The following is an 18,814-nucleotide window of genomic DNA, read 5'->3' on the forward strand; positions in this document are numbered from 1 at the left end:
TTTGCATAATTTCTTTTCAGTGTCAATTGAATTTCTGAAGCTCTTTTTCAAGCAAACTTCCACATGTCTCCAGCGTACACCATCTGTCTCATCTCTCTTTCTCTCTTTTTTTTAAGTATTACAATTATCTTGTAACAGTAGCTGTCAAATCTTTATTCCCCAAGGATTCTTTCTTTTGATAAATGAAAAGGAACTGTATACACTGTTACGTGTGGTTGTACGAATGTGCCACGGGTTCAGGAAAGGTTAGATGTTCACAGCAGTTACCGCTACACTGACATATTGGGGGAAATGTGATCGGGTAAGCTGACTAGAGATTTTCAGTCAGATTCTTTACTCCCGGAAAATGAAGCAATGTTTAGTCAAAAGGTGGGGAGGTCTTAAAGCAAGAAAGAATTTGAACACAGTCTTTCCAAGAGTTCTGTGGCCCATACTGCAAGCATTAGAAAAAATATGGAAAGAGGAGGATGGCCTTACTCAGAGGCTGCAAATTGCTTATAAAACCTATTGGCATTTGCAGATGGTTGATGCTTCTACTGGGAAATCAAGTTTTATGTTTATACAGTAAGTGTACTCAGTAGGAACTTCCAGGAAATCTCATGGATTGCCAAGAAAAAGTCCATATTGAAGTATGATTTTGAAAAAAAATTCTGCCAAAAACATTTAAAAGCCTTTTTAAAATGGACGTGTGTGAGGAAATGCAATAGATGGAACTTACATAGGACTCAGAATTTACAACCAATATATTTTATAGCATTTCATAAAAATGTTACTTGCAACTTGATTGCAACCAATCTGTACAGATGTAATTACTGAAATCTTGTAAGAAGCTGCAAAGTACAGTTAAAGCTTCAGCTATCCAGAATTCTGGAAAAATGGGTCACTCTGGAAAACCAACTTTTATCTGGAAGAAAATATTTGAGAGATACTATACCTTCCCCTGATTTTTGAAATAAAAAACGTCAGAGATTGCTTGCTTCGGCAGCGCATATACTAAAATTGGAACGATACGGAGAAGATTAGCATGGCCCCTGCACCAGGATGACACGCAGATTCGTGAAGCGTTCCGTATTTCTCTACCAAACGTAAAATAGATAGCTAGTGGGAAGCAGCCGCATAGCACAGGGAGATCAGCTCGGTGCTGTGTGACCACCTAGAGGGGTGGGATAGGGAGGGTGGGAGGGAGGGAGACGCAAGAGGGAAGAGATATGGGGACATAGGTATATGTATAGCTGATTCACTTCGTTATAAAGCAGAAACTCACACACCATTGCAAAGTAATTATACTCCAATAAAAACGTTAGAAAAAAATCAGAGATTAACATTTACAGATGACTCCAGGCCGTCACTACAAATATCAGTAATTGTACACACAGAATAGTTAGGACTGTGGCCTCAGACAGACTTGGATTCAAGGGCTTTGGAAATGTTTACTTATGTGACTTCAAGGAAGTTCTTTAGCCTCTGTCCGAGTTAGTTTCATCATCTGGAAAATGGAGATAACGGTACTGACCTCGCAGGTTGCTGTGAAGCTTAAAAGACAGAAGACGTTTGAAGCGCCTGGTGTACTTACATGGCACTTAGTAAGAGCTCAGTAAAGCTTCAGCAGTCTTATCAGTAGTATTACTGTTGACGTGATTATTCTATTTTTTTTATTTATTTTTTATTATAGAAGTATAGTTGATTTACAGTGTTGTGTTGGTTTCTGGTGTGCAGGGAAGTGGTTCAGTTACATAAATATATACTATATTTGTATGTGTGTATATATACATATTTATATATACTTCTTCATATTTTTTCCCATTGTAATTACAGGGTATTGAATATAGTTCCGTGTGCTGTATGGTAGGACTTATTGTTTATCTATTTTATATACAGTAGCATGTATCTGCTAATCCCAAACTCCTAATTTATCCCTCCCCACCCTTCCCCTTTGGTAAACACAGTTTTGTTTTCTAGTCTATTTCTGTTCCGTAATTAAGTTCCTTTGTATCATATTTTTAGTTTCCACATATGAGTGATATCATATGGTATTTGTCTTTCTCTGTCTGACTTACTTCACTTAGTGTGATAATCTCTAGGTCCATCCATGTAGCTGCAAATGGCATGATTTCATTCTTTTTAATGGCTGAGTAATATTCCACTGTATATATGTGCCACATCTTCTTTATCCATTCCTCTGTCGATGCACATTTAGGTTGTTTCCATGCCTTGGCTGTCGTGAATGCTGCTGCAGTGAACGTTGGCGAGCGTGTGCCTTTTCAAGTTATGGTTTTCTCTGGGTAGATGTCCAGGAGTGAGATGGCTGGGTCATAGGGTAGCTCCGTTTTTAGTTTTGACATGATCGTTTTACACTGAGGTATTTACGAGCACTTTTTCTTAATAACATCAGAATTCTATGTTTTAAGTCTTGCGTTTAGCTTTTTTGTTTTTGTCTTTCTTCTCTTTCTCTTGGCACCAGAAGCTGCCCAAACCTCTCATGGTGAGGGGTTGGAAGTCGGAGGGGTTAGGGGACGGGGAGAGGGGGACGATCCACAGCCCTGTTCTGTCGGCGCCCTTCCTGCTCTGAGCTCCAGACCCGTCTCCCAGGACCTGATTCTTTGCTGAGAGCCGCCCCTGAGTCTGAGCGTCCTTGACCTCCGACGCTGGCCTCTCACACCCGACTCTTCCCCCCCTGCTCCCCAACCCCTCACCCGCCTTTGGTAAATAAGCGTCACCTGTGGATCTTGTCTTACACTTCCCTTGGACCTCTGCCTGCACAGATACTTTCCTGAACGTGCTTGTCACCCGTCCTGCCTGCTGCTGCTGGTTCTGGCCCGGCCTCCTCAGCTGGGGCAGCGGATCTACAGACTCTTACCTCTCACTGTCTCACAGCAGCCATCTTTCTCGATTAATTTATCCAGACAGCTGGCGTCTCAGCAGTCAATTAACCCAGATTGTAAGGACTGTGTGCAGAGCCATAGAAATGAGTCAGAATGGAGCAATACCACCAAAACTCATCTTCTCCTTCTTATCTGTATCCACCCGTCCCCCAAACCAATGTATGGTGCTGTAACCACGTGGGTGAGCATCCATATCTTTCTACCTGCTCATGTAACCGTACATAAAAGGGCTATATGTATTGGGAAGTTAGCTTTGTTGAAAAAATAGGATTGTATCTTATATATTTCTCTGCCTCTTGCCTTTTTTCCCCGCTACAAATATATTGTAGGAATCCCTTTTAGTCAGCTGGCAAAGAGCTTACATTCTTTATCATGGTTATATAGCTTTCCACAGGATGCTTGTATCCCAATCACCTTCCTATTAATAATCATTTACTGTTCTGTTTTTGCTACTAAAAACAAAGCCGCGATGAAGATTCTTGTCTCTATATCCTGATTTACAGAATAGATTCTCCAGGATGGAATTTCTGGGTCAAGGGAAATGCATTAAATAATTTTTTTAAATTGAGATATAATTGACATATAATATTGTGTAAGTGTGAGGTGTACAACGTGTTGGTTCGATACACGTGTATATCGCGATATGACTCTCACAGTGGCGTTAGCTAACACCTCTGTCATGTCACGTAATCATCATTTCTGCTTTGTGTGGAGAACAATTAAGACTTAGTCTCAGTAACTGTGACGTTTATAATACAGTGTTATTCACTAGGATCACTGTGTATTAAATCTGCAGAACTTATTTCTCTATTAGCTGTGATGGAATACCCATTTTTAACAGATATTGCCAGATTTCACTCCACAAAAACTAAACAATCTAGATTTCTACCATCAAAGGATGAAAATACTCACTCCACATCTCCAAGTCACACTTTCTGGCTGCCACTTTTTCAAATTTGTGTCATTATGACAGGCGCCTTATGACAGGTGGCCAATATTTTAATTGCTTGTCCCTGACAACGATGAGGTAACCTCTTCTTGTTTGTTTGTTTTCCCCTTGCCATGTGGGTTTCCTCTTATTTCCTCTTTATCTTATCAGTTTAATCAGAGCCCCTAGTATGTTCAAATATTAGCTCTTCTGTAGGTTGGTGCTGCCCAGAGTTTCCCCAATTGCTAGTCTTTTCACTTTCTATATAACTTTTCAGTTTTGTTTAATTTTGAAACAATCTCAAATTTACAGAAAAGTTGCACGTGCAAGATAAAGAACTTCCACTTTCCTGAACCATCTGACAATGAGCTGCCAATATGATGCCCCATCACCACACAGACGTCGCCCTACGAACCACAGCACAGCCATCAAGATGGGAACACTGGCTTTCAGACATCACCACCAGTGAGTCTGGTCGATAGTTAATAAGAAGAAGAAGAAGGAGGAGGAGAAGGGGGAGGAGAAGCCTGCCCAGCCACGTCCTTTGGAGCAGAAATCCGTCTAGTTCAGCGTCACACTTTGCACACAGCTAGCACACCTCTTTACTCCCCTTCAGCTTGGAAATAATTCTCATTCTTGAATCCTTGAATTCTCTTGAAGGTTACAGGCCAGATACTTTGTAGAACTGGGGTTTGAAACTATGCCTCATCATTAGAGTCGGGCTATGCCCCTTTGGAAGAAAATTCACGGTAGAGATGCTGTGTTCCTGCCCAGGCATCCACCAGGGGCACACGAGGTGGGTTGGGTGATGTGCAGTGAGACAGCTTGTTTCAGATGGTGTCACCCGTGCTCTCCACTGCAAAGTTACATGTTCTCTCTCTAGTATTTTCTCAGGAAGTATTTTGAGATGAAAATAGGCTCTTACTTCTCAAACTTGATATGTATATATACACACACTCTCGTGGGTTTCAACTGCCTCCAGAGGGTTATAGGCATTTCTAGCATTAGCTATTTTGATGCTTAATTTGTCCCCGATCTGTGGGCATCCTTCATGCTGGCTTCTGTGTCTCTGAGTTTCGGGAGCATGTCTTTGCTTTCTGGCACTGTAAGGCACTCCAGGTTTCTCGTGGACTCACTGTGCCTCAGCCTTGGAATCACATTTCTCCCAGGAGCCCTGGCTCCTTTCAGTGGTGAATGGTTTTCAGAAACCAAGATCCGAATACTGCTGTGCTCGTTGCTTTTGGAGTATCTCGGGCTCAGGCCACCTCAGTGGACCAAGGAGGAGCACAGACACACACACACATGTTTATTTCTATATCTGTATGTATGGAAATCCATGAGCTCAGGACACTTGCAATTCCAATCAGTACCACAGGGCTGATTCTATTTTCCCTCCTGTATGTATACCTCCCTCCACCCGACCCCCATTTTCCTCAGCATGGGTACTTCTTTGATTAGTCCTCCCATGTGTCACCATCCCCGTGCCCTAGGTTGGCCCTGCCTCTTTGAGGATGCCCTCTCCCTGCCTCAGCTCTGGACCCCTGCTCTCCACACTGGACACCCTCCCTGCCTGGCCCAGCCTCGGGCCAGACCACCCTCTGACACCTGCACCAGGATGCCCTCCTCCGCAGACCCCCTCACCTTGCCTGGGCCCTGACGTCTCCGGTGTGAACCCTTCAGCCAGACACCTTCCCTGCTCATCTCTGACACTCACACCTGATTGCCCCCCCCCCACCACCGATGGACACCCTCTCTGCCCTGGGCTGCCCTCCTGACACCTACTCCAGCCTGCTACTCTGTTGGGACAGCGGCACCATCATCACCCCAGGCTCTGTTGCCTTGGCTGGGACACTCCTCTCCGCCCACGCCATCCACAGGCTGCGATAGCCCCAATCCATGGACACCCAGCTCGCTCAGTTTCACCTAAAGCCCCTGGGACCGATTTGTTCAGGAAGGGAAGGGAGGGGGGAAGGGGAGGCGAGAGGAAAGAGTGCTTTATGGTTTTTCTATATTCAAATATGTCAGTCGTTTTATTTACAGCCTCTAGGTTTTCTTCTTACTTAAAAGGTGTCCCCAAATTCTGGGTCACAATCCCCCTAAATCATCATCTCCTTCTTCTTCTCCTTCCTCTGTACACTGAAGTCTTCACTCCAGCTGGAGCTTATTCATCTTTCACGATGGCATGTGGTTCACCGTTTTATTCCAGATGGATGGCCGTTTGTACAGCATCGCTCAACTCCACATCCCCTCCAGGCGAGAAAGGAGAGGATTAGACTTCAGACGTGGGATTGAAGACAGTCAGTGCAGAGCTGCCAGCTCAGGTGGGAGTGCGGAGGGTGCTGAGTCCCCACCTCCCCTGCAAGTCTGCTGAAGCCAAGCTTCAGGAAATACACTCGTAGTGGTGGACACTTGATGGAAAAGGATCCTGGCATTTCTCCCCCTGGCTGTGGGACCGGGCACACATCTTGAAGCTCCAGGGTCTCTTGTGAATACAGCACTAGAGCTTGTCTAGTGCTGAGGGGTCTGCAGGGGGCAGGTGGGCTGGAGCAAGCCCTCCAACGGCCAGTGGGAGAAGCTATAGCAGCAGAATAAGGAGCGTTTTCACCATCCGACAGTGAAAGGATGCTTCTGCTTTTTTCATAGACCCCTTAGTAGCAGGGCTCGGGTCATCTTGCAATGATTCCTTGAGAGACAGCTGCTTGCCAAGGTGAATTGAATTCCAAAAAACCCCACAAAAGGTAAAAGGCAGGGATGAGGGATGGCTGGGGTGCCTCAGAGATGGGCGGGTGAGTGCATCAGCTGCTCCAGGGAAAGATGCAGTTGTGGTGATCTCCTCCGGCATCTCCCAAGACTCCGCACACCGGAGAGAGAACCAGAACTTGAGAGCGTGTGTCAGGAGAGACCGAGGGAAAAGTACAAGTGGTGCCGGCTCCACAGCTCACAGCCCCAGCTCTGGGGGGCCTGGGGGCCTGGGGGGCAGGGCACAGGCGCAGTGAGCAGTCACGCCCCTCCCCCAGCACTGGTCCAGAGGGCAGTGAAGGGCCTGCCCCAGGAAGAGGGGAAAGCGTGGACCTAATGAGATAGGTTTTCACTTAGGTGGGATCAAACCGCCAAGTTCCTAAAGATGGGACTGTTTTTAGAAGAAAAGTGGATGAAAAGCCATGGGAGCTACCAGAAATGTCACCAAGAGCCAGGCAATGTTTCCCACAAAAACGCGGAGGCAGTGGTGGGAGAGAGGGAAGCAGCTTCCTGACCGCGGCCCTCGGGCCAGCAGCTCAGATCGCGGTCCTTACACGGGTTTTCGTGACTTCTGATTTCCCTCATCAGGCTGGGAGCTCATCTACTCAGGGGGTCTTTCTCAAGAGATCAGCTCTTAGACGGACTTACCTTTTCTACTTGTGTTGTTTTCTATTCATTAATTTCTACTTTATTCTCTTCTCCAATTTTTGGGGGGCGTTCATTTTGTTGTGCTCGTTCTAATTTAGACTGAGCTCTAAGTTTATTTTTCTTCTTTCTTTAATAATAAGGCATTTAAGGCTATAAATTCCCAGTTGGAACAGTTTGAGCTGTGTCATGTATGTCTTGGTATGAAGTTTCCCCCATCGTTGCTTTGTACAATAGGTGATTTGTAACTTCAGTTTTATTTACCCTTTGATGAAGGGTGATTTAGGATATTGGTTCTTAATTTCTAAGTAATTAGAGGATTTTGGAAGGGATGGGAGTTCCTTTTCATTATTTATTCCTTTTTGAAAAATTACAATCAGGTGGGCTTCCCTGTTGGCACAGTGGTTGGGAATCCGCCTGCCAGTGCTGGGGACACGGGTTCGAGCCCTGGTTCGGGAAGATCCCACATACCGCGCAGCGGCTGGGCCCGTGTGCCACAACTACTGAGCCTGTGCTCTAGAGCCTGTGAGCCGCAACTACTGAGCCTGTGAGTCACAACTGCTGAAGCCCATGCGCTGTAGGGCCCAGGTGCTGCAACTACTGAAGCTCGTGTACCTAGAGCCCGTGCCCCTCAACGGGAGAGATCACCGCAGTGAGAAGCCCATGTGCTGCAGTGAAGAGTGGCCCGTTCACCACAACTAGAGAAGGCCCACGCAGCACTGAAGACCCAATGAAGCCAAAAATAGACTTAAAAAACAAATTACAATCAGGGAATGTGGATTATAAAATCTCTACTTTGTTGAATGAGCTCATATATCTTAGATATTATTTGGGACCAAAGACAAAATTAATTTTTATAGATGCTCCATTAAAATACAAAAGGCAGGGGGAATTAAGAAGGCAAAGTAGGAAGACCATGAGCTCACCTCCTGCCATGGATGCACCAAAACTACAACTACATATAAAACAACCCTTTCTGAGAATACCCTGTAGACAAACAGAGAGGTTCTTCTACAATTAAGGATGTAAAGAAAAAAACCACATCAAGACAGGTGGAGGGGCAGAGACATGATCCAGTCAGGACCCACAGCCCCACAGATGACCCAGAAGCAGAAGGTCACAAACTCTGAGGTCCTCCCTAAGGAATGAGGGGTTCAAGCAGCACATTGGGCACCCCAGCCCTGGTGACCAGCACTGGGAAGATGACCCCCTTGATGGGTTTTGAAAACCAGCAGGGCTTACAACTGGGAGAACCGGAGGGCTGTAGGAAACCGAGACTCTAGTCTTAAGAGGCGTGTACACAAACTAACTCACTAGTCCCCGCACAGAGGCAGCAGACGGAGAAGCACCTGGTGTTCTAGCCAGCCTGCCAGCTCTGGCTCCAGCTCTAGCCCACCCTCCACAGGCCCCAGGAGAAGCCCCACCCCACACTGTGCTACAGCTGCAGCCCCACCCTGCAAAGGCAGTGGCCCCCGGGACACCCTAGGAAAAGCCCCAACTTGTTCCCATTCAGTTCCAACTCCTCCACCAAAGCCACCAGGCATACAGAGTCTGCATAGAGTCACTCTCACACAAGGACACACCTTCAAGACCAGGACACGTAACTCTTTTACCTAATTCATAGAGACAAACACAGAAAATCAAACGGAATGAGAAGATAGAAGAATATGTTCCAAATTAAAGAACAAGATAACTCCAGAAAAAAGGGACTTCCCTGGTGGTGCAGTGGTTAGGAATCCGCCTGCCAATGCAGAGGACATGGGTTCAAGCCCTGGTCAGGGAAGATTCCACATGCTGCGGAGCAACTAAGCCCATACACCACAACTACTGAGCCTGTGCTCTAGAGGCCGCAAGTCACAACTACTGAGCCTGTACGCCACAACTACTGAAGCCCGCGTGCCTAGAACCCATGCTCCACAACAAGAGAAGCCACTGCAATGAGAAGCCTGCACACCACAACGAAGAGTAGCCCCCACTCGCTGCAACTAGAGTAAGACCGCATGCAGCAACAGAGACCCAACACAGCCAAAAATAAATAAATAAATTTTTTTAAAAAGGAAAGGTTTAAAAAAAAAAGAACTCCAGAAAAAAATCTAATGAAATTGTGATGTAAAATTTACCTGATAAAGAGTTGAAAGCAATGGTCATAAAACTGCCCACTAACTTTGGACAAAATAGAGGTCATGGTGAGAACCTGAATAAAGAATTAGAAAATACAAAAGAAGACTCAATCAGAGCTGAAGAATAAAATAACTGAAATGAAAAATACACTAGAGGGGCTCAACAGCATATTAAATGATACAGAAGAACACTTAAATGATCTGAAATACAGAATAGCAGAAATCATGCAATCAGAACAGCAAAAAAGAAAAATAAATTTTTAAAAATGGGGATAGTTTAAGGGACCTTTGGGACATCAGGTGTACCAACATTCATATTACAGGGGTTGCAGAGGAGAACAGAGAGAGAAAAGGGCACAACATGTATTTGATAAAATAATGGCTGAAAATTTCCCTAACCTGGGGCAGGAAACAGATATCCAGGTCCAGAAAGCACAGAGTTTCAAATATGATGGACCCAAAGAGATCCACACAAAGACATACTATAATTAAAATGACAAAAGTAAAGAGAGAAATTTAAAGGCAGCAAGAGAAAAGTAAAGAGTCATATACAACAGAATCCTCCATAAGTCTATCAGCTGATTTTTCAGCAATAAGTTAGCAGGCCAGAAGGGAGTGGCATGATATATTTAAGTTGCCGAAAGGGAAAAAACCTACAATCAAGGATACTCTACTTGGCAAGGTTATTCAGAATTGAAGGAGATATAAACAGTTTCCCATACAAGCAAAAACTAAAACAGTTTATTGTCACTAAACCAGCCTTACAAGAAATGCTAAAGGGTCATGTTTAAGCAAAAAAGAAAAGGCCATAATAAGACACAAGAAAATATATGAAGGAAAAAAATCTCATTGAAAAAGGCAAATATATAGTAAAAGCAGTTGATCAACCACTTAAAAAGCCAGTATCAAGTTAAGAGACAAAAGTTATAAAATCGGGACTTCCCTGGTGGCGCAGTGGTTAAGAATCTGCCTGCCAATGCAGGAGACGCAGGTTCCATCCCTGGTCCGGGAAGATACCACATGCCATAGAGCAACTAAGCCCGTGTGCCACAACTACTGAGCCTGCGCTCTAGAACCCGCGAGCCACAACTCCTGAAGCCTGCGAGCCACAACTACTGAAGCCCACGTGCCTAGAGCCTGTGCTCTGCAACAAGAGAAGCCACCGCAATGAGAAGCCTGTGCACCGCAATGAAGAGTAGCCCCCACTCACCGCAACTAGAGAAAGCCCACGTGCAGTAACAAAGACCCAGTGCAGCCAAAAATAAATAAATACAATAAAGAATAATTTTTTAAAAAGTTATAAAATCAACTATAATAAGTAATAAAGGGATACACAAAAGGATATAAAATATGATATTCAAAACATGAAATGTTGGGGGAGAGTTAAAAATGTACATCTTTTAGAATGTGTTTAAACTTAAGCGACTATAAGCCTAAAACAAATACAATAATCCTAAAATTTGTATGGAGCCACAAAAGATCCCTAATAGCCAAAGCAATCTTAAGAAAGAAGAACAAAGCAGGAGAAGAATAGCAGAAGTTAGTTTCCCTAACTTCAAACTATACTACAAAACCACAGCAATCAAAACAGTATGGTACTGGCTCAAAAACAGACATATAGATCAATGAAGAATAGAGAGCTCAGAAATAAATCCATGCATCTATGATCAATTAATCTACAACAAAGGAGACAAGAATATACAATGGAGAAAAGACAGTCTCTCCAATAACTGGTGCTGGGAAAACTGGACAGCTATATGTAAAAGAAATGAAGTTAGAACACTCCCTAACACCATACACAAAAATGAACTCAAAATGGTTTAAAGACCTAAATGTAAGACCTGAAACCACAAAACTCCTAGAAGAAAACATTGACATTGGTCTTAGCCATATTTTTTTCAGATCTGTCTCCTCAGGCAAGGGAAACAAAAGCAACAATAAACAAATGGGACTACATCAAACTAAAAAGCTTTTGTACAACAGAGGAAACCATCAACAAAACAAAAAGGCCAACTACTGAATGGGAGAAAATATTTGCAACAATATGTTCAATTAGGGGTAAATACCCCAAATATATAGAGAACCCATATAACCCAACAGCAACCCCAAACAATCCAATTTAAAAAATGGAGAGATGATCTGAACAGATATTTTCCCAAAGAAAACATACTGATGGCCCACACACACATGAGAAGATGCTCAACATCACTAATCTTCAGGGAAATGCAAATCAAAACCACCTCACACCTGTCAGAATGGCTATTATCAAAAAGACAAGAAACAATATGTGTTGTTGGAGAAGGGGAGAGAAGGGAACGCTTGTGCACTGTTGGTGGGAATGTATATTGGTGCAGCCAGTGTAGAAATCAGTACAGTGGTTCCTCAAAAAATTAAAAATAGAACTACCATATCATCTTGCAATTCCTTTTCTGGGTATTTATTTGAAAAAAACAAAAACATTAATTCAAAAAGATATATATATCCCTATGTTCATAGCAGCACTATTTACAGTACCTAAGATATGGAAGCAACTTAAGTGCCCACCAACAGATGAATGGATACAGAAGTGGTACATATACACAATGGAATACTACTTGGCCATAAAAAAGAATGAGATCTTGCCATCTGCAACAACATGGATGGACCTAGAGAGTATTATGCTTAGTGAAATAAGTCAGACAGAGAAAGACAAATACACTTGACCCTTGAATAACACAGAGGTTAAGAGTGCCAACTCTCTGGCAGTGGAAAACTCACATATAACTTTTGACTCTCAAAACCTTAACTATGAATAGGCTACGGTTGACCAGAAGCCTTACCAATAACATAAATAGTCAATTAATACATACTTGTATGGTATATGTATTAGACGTTATATTCTTACAATAAAATAGAGACAAAAGTGTTATTAAGGAAATCATAAGGGAGCGAAAATTCATTTACAGCACTGTACTGTGTTTATCGATACCATAAGTTTATGTTGTCTGTTTACAAGGTGAATTGTCTTTCACTACCAATGTCAATGTTGTCTTATATGATACAAAACACTGTCGATTCTACTTGTACTACTAACACTAAACATCAAAAATGAAAAGATAAGGTGAAAAAGAAATTCATATTTATTTACAGGTAAAATGATTCATGCATTGATAATGAAGAAGCAGCAATATGGTTCTTATGGTAGACTAACCTATATACTAATGAATCAATTGTTACGGTAATTTTATGACATGCAGTATTACAGTCATATTTATAATACTGTACCAGAAATAACTGTTTTACATTTTCTAAAAAAAACCACTCTCCTGTGATGGTAGGCTGATATTCACTTTCTGTAGTTACGAGAGAGAGAGAAAGAGAGACAGACAGACAGACATACTGTATGGTAATGAATTCTTTGAAAGTTATAAAACAGTAAGAAAACTAATACATTACTAATTATATATTAAACAACACCTATACCTGTGTAAGGATAGACTAGTATCTATATATATTTTATGCATTCATGACATACCTAACGTTTTCTTAATTCTTTTGATATTTCTAGTCTATCTGGTTCATCTGTGAGTTTTTTCAAATTGTCACAGATCTCCAAAATTTTTTTCCAATATTTTATTGAAAAATATCCATATTGAAAAAATCCTTATGTAAGTGCACCTGTGCAGTTCCATCCCCTATTGTTCAAGGGACAGACACACAGATGCAGAGAACAAACTGGTGGCTGCCAGAGGGGAGGAGGTGGGGGATGGGTGAAATAGGGGAGGGGATTAAGAGGTACAAACTTCCAGTTATAAAATAGGGAAGTCACAGAGATACAACGTACAGCACAGGGAATATAGTCAATAATATTGCAACAACCTTGTGTGATGCTATAAAAATATCAAATCACTGTGTTGTACACCTGAAACTATAAGTCAACTCTACTTCAATAAAAAATAATACAAAAGAAGTATAGTTATGAGATGTAGAGGTCCCATACATCTTCTAAATCAAGTTTGTTGGCTGTTTTATTCTATTCCTTTGTTTCTTTCTTTTTTTTGTTTTTGGTCTAAATTTGTCTGATCCTAAGAAATGTGTACTAAAATCCCCTGTTATAATTGCATTTTTACTACATTCTCTGAATAGTTTTTGCTTTATATATTTAGCTACTATACTGATGGGTGAACACAGTTTATGGTTGTTATACCTATTTTATAAATTCGTCTTTTATCATTACATAATATCAATCTTTATCCTGTTTGTTCCCATAGTAATGGCCAGACTTGGCTTCTTTGGGTTTATATTTATCTGATGGCATCTCTTTACATCCTCTGAATTTCAACCTCTCTCGCTTCTTTAAAGTGGGTTTCTTAAGTAACATGTGGCTGGGTTTTGCTTTTTTACCCACACTGACAGTTGTCAGTATATATTACCCTGCTGCCCTCTGATTTCAGAGTTGTAGATAGAAATCTAAAGCCAGCCTTACTCTTCTGCGTCAATAACTTGTTTTTCCTGTCTGGGAGACTGTGGAACTTTATCATTATCCTGGAATGAGGACATTTTACTGCAATCTATCTTGAGTGTCCTTTTTTTGTGTGTGTGCTCCTTCCTTGGAACTCAAAGAATCCTTTCTATCTGAAGATTCAAATTTTCTTTAGCTCTAGAAGATTTTCTTCACCTATTTGCTTAAATATTGCCTCTCCTCCCTGGCTTGCTTTCTCTCCTTCTGAAATTCCTACTTACGTATACACTACAACTTCTGCATTTACCCTCTGGTCCTCTTATATTTGCTCTGTGGTTACTGTCCTTACATGTTTGCTGCTTTGAGAGATTTTTTTCCGCTTGTTTTTCCAGGCCTCTGTTCATTTCTCAACAGTGGCCGTACCCTTTTTCAGCACATCTGCTGCTTTTTTAAAGCTGAAGCTCGTGTTGCTGAGTCCCGGTGATGGCGGCTGAACGCTCTCTTTGGAAATCAGTGCCCTCCTCCAGCCTCTGCTCTGCTGGCAGCTGCCCACCCAGGGAGCTCTGCTTATCCTCCCCTACCTGCAGTGCTGTTCACCCTGCAGCCACATCTCAAGGAACAGTGATCCTATGAGTTATGGGAGGCTTGGTGGTCTCTGCCCACCCTAGACAGACACGGTATCAGCTGGAAAATTCTCAATTTCTCATCCCAGTTTCTCTGCCTGCCCCGCTCCAGGTTCCTCAGCTACAAAGCTTAGTTTTCCTACAGCCTTGAAGATACAGAGGCTTCAGCTCACCTGTTAACTCCCAGCCACTCTGTGAGGGCCAGCGAGACCAGCAGGTCCTTCAGGGATGCCAGATAAAATGGATTCCATGGGAAACATTTACACTCTGAGAATTATTCATTATTTATGTGAAATACAAATTTTTTTTTTTTTTGCGGTACACGGGCCTCTCACTGCTGTGGCATCTCCCGTTGCGGAGCACAGGCTCTGGATGCGCAGGCTCAGCGGCCATGGCTCACGGGCCCAGCCGCTCTGCGGCATGTGGGATCTTCCCGGACCGGGGCACGAACCCGTGTCCCCTGCATTGGCAGGCGGACTCTCAACCACTGGGCCACCAGGGAAGCCCCCTGAAATACAAATTTAACTGGACGTTCTGTATTTCTCTCTCTCTCTGGATAAATTTGGCCTTCCTATCCACCTGGGTGGTTCTCTTCTAATCCTTCCTCTTATCTATGGATTCCATGGCCCAAGCTCTCTCCAACTTTGGGACTCTGACCCTTGTATCCAACGATCAGATCATTCCTGGATGTTCACTCAGAGTTTATCCTATTCAGACTCCTACCCTCAGGGGCCAGTCTCAATCAAACCAGTATCTGAAGGATGAGATAGGATGTATGTTAAAAAGCCAATCAATGCAATCAATCCTGCTGAAATTCAGATTTCTGAGATTTCAAAAGAATTCACTTCAAACCTTGAGTTCCCACATTTGTCCTGCTTCCACCCATTCTAGCTAAAGAAAAATAGACTAAAAAGCGTACTTGTGGCTCTGGTCTGGCATGTCAGGAGCTTGGAAGTTGCCACTCCATTCTAACAGGGTAAAAAGCTGAACACACTTGAGAACTAAAATGTTGCAGCCATCAAGCCATCCCATTACAGCAGCCTGGATGGTGCACCTGAGGACACTCAGGATGAGAAAGCACAGGATGTTGGCCCAGAGAGCTGAGGCGCACATCAAAGGAATGATTGCAGTGAGCCCAGCCTTTGCATCTTCCCATACACAGAAAAGCTCTAAATGCATTAACTTTCTTTAATTAACGGTAATCTTTTGATGTTCCGGCTACCTGGTCTTTGTTGCAAAAACTCTTGTATATCCTGGCTCCCCTCATCACCTCCTCAGAGCAGTCTCTCAGAGTTATCTGAGATGCTGTCTCCTGGGCCTGAAGTCCTAAGCAGGTCCACCTCATAGAACATAACTCTCAACGTCTAGGTTGTGCATTTTTTTTTTTAGTTGACACATGAAAATCAACTCTCCTGAGATCTGTCAGAGAAGTGAGGGAGCAGAGCAAACCACTGTCACCAAAACTGGAGACAGACAGATGGATACAGAGGATTGGTAGTGACTGGTGACTGGTGCACATATCCACAGCTGAAACGTCTGCTGAAACCAGTGGCCGGGTAGGGAACCCTGCACTGTAGCTGACACATTGCTGGAGGCCCGTGTGGACAATGGGCATGGGGTACAATTGTGTGAGTTGCCCCTGTTGGAGCTCTACCAGCTTCTCACAAAACGTCAGAGAGAATCCCCTCTGCTTCTGGTAGGGGAGGGAAACACATAGGGCCTTCTGTTTGTTTTTAACAAGGTGTCTGTCCTCAGGTGAAGCTAGTCAACCAAGGCCTAACCTGCTGGGTTTTATCAGAGGCTAACTGACCTGGGGGAAGGGAAAAACCCAACTCCAGGTCCCTCTAGCTGCCCGTCCCACCTGTGGTGGGGGTGGGGGATGCCTGAGAAGTACAGGTGAAGCTCACAGTCCAGAGGCACAGGTCACAAAACACTAAGACCCAATCCAGGACCACAGAACGCTTCCACTCCCCTGCACCACAGCACCTCATTACTAAGAGCCCACTTACAGAAGTTGCTTCTCGCCAGCACATCACATCCAGCTATCAAGAAAAATGACAAGAGGGGCTTCCCTGGTGGCACAGTGGTTGAGTCCGCCTGCCGATGCAGAGGACACGGGTTCGTGCCCCGGTCCGGGAGGATCCCACATGCCGCGGAACGGCTGGGCCCGTGAGCCATGGCCGCTGAGCCTGTGCATCCAGAGCCTGTGCTCTGCAACGGGAGAGGCCACAGCAGTGAGAGGCCCGTATATCGCAAAAAAAAAAAAAGAAAAATGACAAGACATACTAAAGACAGAGCAAGCATCAGAACCAGGCTCACATACATCAGAGATGATGGGATTATAAGACATGGAATATAAACCAACTGTCATTAATACGTTTAGGGCACTAATGGATAAAGACACTAGTCCTTATTAGACAACATCCAAGAACAGATGGGAAAGGTAAGCAGAGAGATGAAAATTCTATGAAAGAACCAAAAAGAAATGCTAGAGATCAAAAACACTCCTAAAAAAAAAAAGAACAGTATATCCAAGAACTCTGGGACAACTACAAAAGGTACAAATACATGAACTAGGAATACTAAAAAGAAAAGAGACCAAGGAACAGGAGAAATGTTTGAACAATAATGACTGAGAATTTCCCCCAAATTAATGTCAGACAGTTAACTACAGCTCCATGCAGCTCAGAGAACACCAAGCAAGATAAGTGCCCCAAAACGACACCATGCATATCATTTTCAAACCACAAAAAAATCAAAGATAAATGAAAAATCCTGAAAAAAGCCAGAGGGGGAAAAAAGACTCACCTCTACAGGATCAAAAATAAGAATTACATCTAACTTCTCCTCAGAAACCATGCAAGCAGGAAGAGATTAGAAAAGGAAAGTATAAAGTACTTGAGGTACTGAGAGAAAAAAACCCCACCAACCTAGAATTCTATACCCTGTGGAGTTCTCCTTCAAAAATGAAGCAGAGGACTTTGCTGGTGGCGCAGTGTGTAAGAATTAGCCTGCCAATGCAGGGGACACAGGTTTGAGTCCTGATCCAGGAATATCCCACGTGCCACAGAGCAACTAAGCCCATGTGCCACAACTACTGAGCCTGTGCTCTAGAGCCTGCGAGCCACAACTACTGAGCCTGCATGCCACAATTACTGAAGCCTGCATGCACAGAGCCTGCGCTCTGCAACAAGAGAAGCCACCATAATGAGAAGTCTGTGCACCGCAATGAAGAGTAGACCCCACTTGCTGCAACTAGAGAAAGCCCACGCACAGCAACAAAGACCCAACACAGCCAAAAATAAATAAATAAATTTTTTTTAAAAAATGAAGGAGAAATAAAAGCTTTGTCGGACAAAACAAAAACTGAGGGAATGCATTGCCAGTGACCTGCCTTGCAAGACATATTAAAAGAAGTTCTTTAGAGAAAAGAAACATGATATAGGTCAGAAACCTGGATCTACATGAAGAAAGGAAGCACAACAGAGAGAGAATAAACACTTTCATTTTTCTTATTCTTAATTGATCTAACAGATAACAGTTTGTTCAAAATAATAATATCAACAACAGATTATGTATGCATATATATATATGTGTGTGTGTGTGTGTATATATATATATATATATATATATGTAAAATACTGATGTATGCTAATGTATAAGTGGAATGAATGACAGCAATAATACACGGGCAGGAGGGGGAAATTAGGATTATTTATCATATAAGTTACCCACACTACCTATGAAGTAGTATAGTGTTATTTGAAAGTGGACTTGGATTAGGTGTAAATGTATAGTGCAAACTCTAGAGCACCCACTAAAAAAGTAAGAAAGAAGAAGCATAAATGATGTGCTGAGAAGAGGGAGAAAATAAAATCATGTAGAATGCTCAATGAAAACCACAAAAGGCAAAAAAAGACATGGAAGTAACCTAAATGTCCATCAACAGAGGAATGGATAAAGAAGATGTGGTACACATATACTATGGAATATTACTCAGCCATAAAAAAGAACAAAATAATGTTATTAGCAGCAACATGGATGGACCTAGAGATTATCATACTAAGTGAAGTAAGTCAGACACAGAAAGACAAATATATGATATTGCTTATATGTGGAATCTAAATAAAGGTTACAAATGAACTTATTTACAAAAGAGAAGCAGAGTCACAGATGTAGAAAACAAACTTATAGTTACCAGGGGTTAAGGGGGAGAGGGGTAAATTGGGAGATTTTTGGAACTGACATATACACACTACTGTATATAAAATAGATGACTAATAAGGATCTACTGTAAAGCACAGGAAACTCTACTCAATACTCTGAAATGGCCTATATGGGAAAGGAAGCTAAATAAGACTGGATATATGTATATGTATAACTGATTCACTTTGCTGTACACCTGAAACTAACACAACATTGTAAATCAACTACAC

At 42.8% G+C, this 18,814-nt stretch overlaps 1 non-coding gene across 1 annotated transcript; it reads left to right on the forward strand.

Moving 5' to 3' along the window:
• Nucleotides 1–971: 971 nt before the first annotated feature.
• Nucleotides 972–1,076, forward strand: LOC136125250 (U6 spliceosomal RNA). The gene has a single exon (XR_010656017.1). It is a non-coding gene; the product is annotated as a U6 spliceosomal RNA (small nuclear RNA).
• The last annotated feature ends 17,738 nt before the right edge of the window (nucleotides 1,077–18,814 follow it).

Source organism: Phocoena phocoena, chromosome 6 (assembly GCF_963924675.1).
Source record: "Phocoena phocoena chromosome 6, mPhoPho1.1, whole genome shotgun sequence".
Taxonomy (NCBI): domain Eukaryota; kingdom Metazoa; phylum Chordata; class Mammalia; order Artiodactyla; family Phocoenidae; genus Phocoena; species Phocoena phocoena.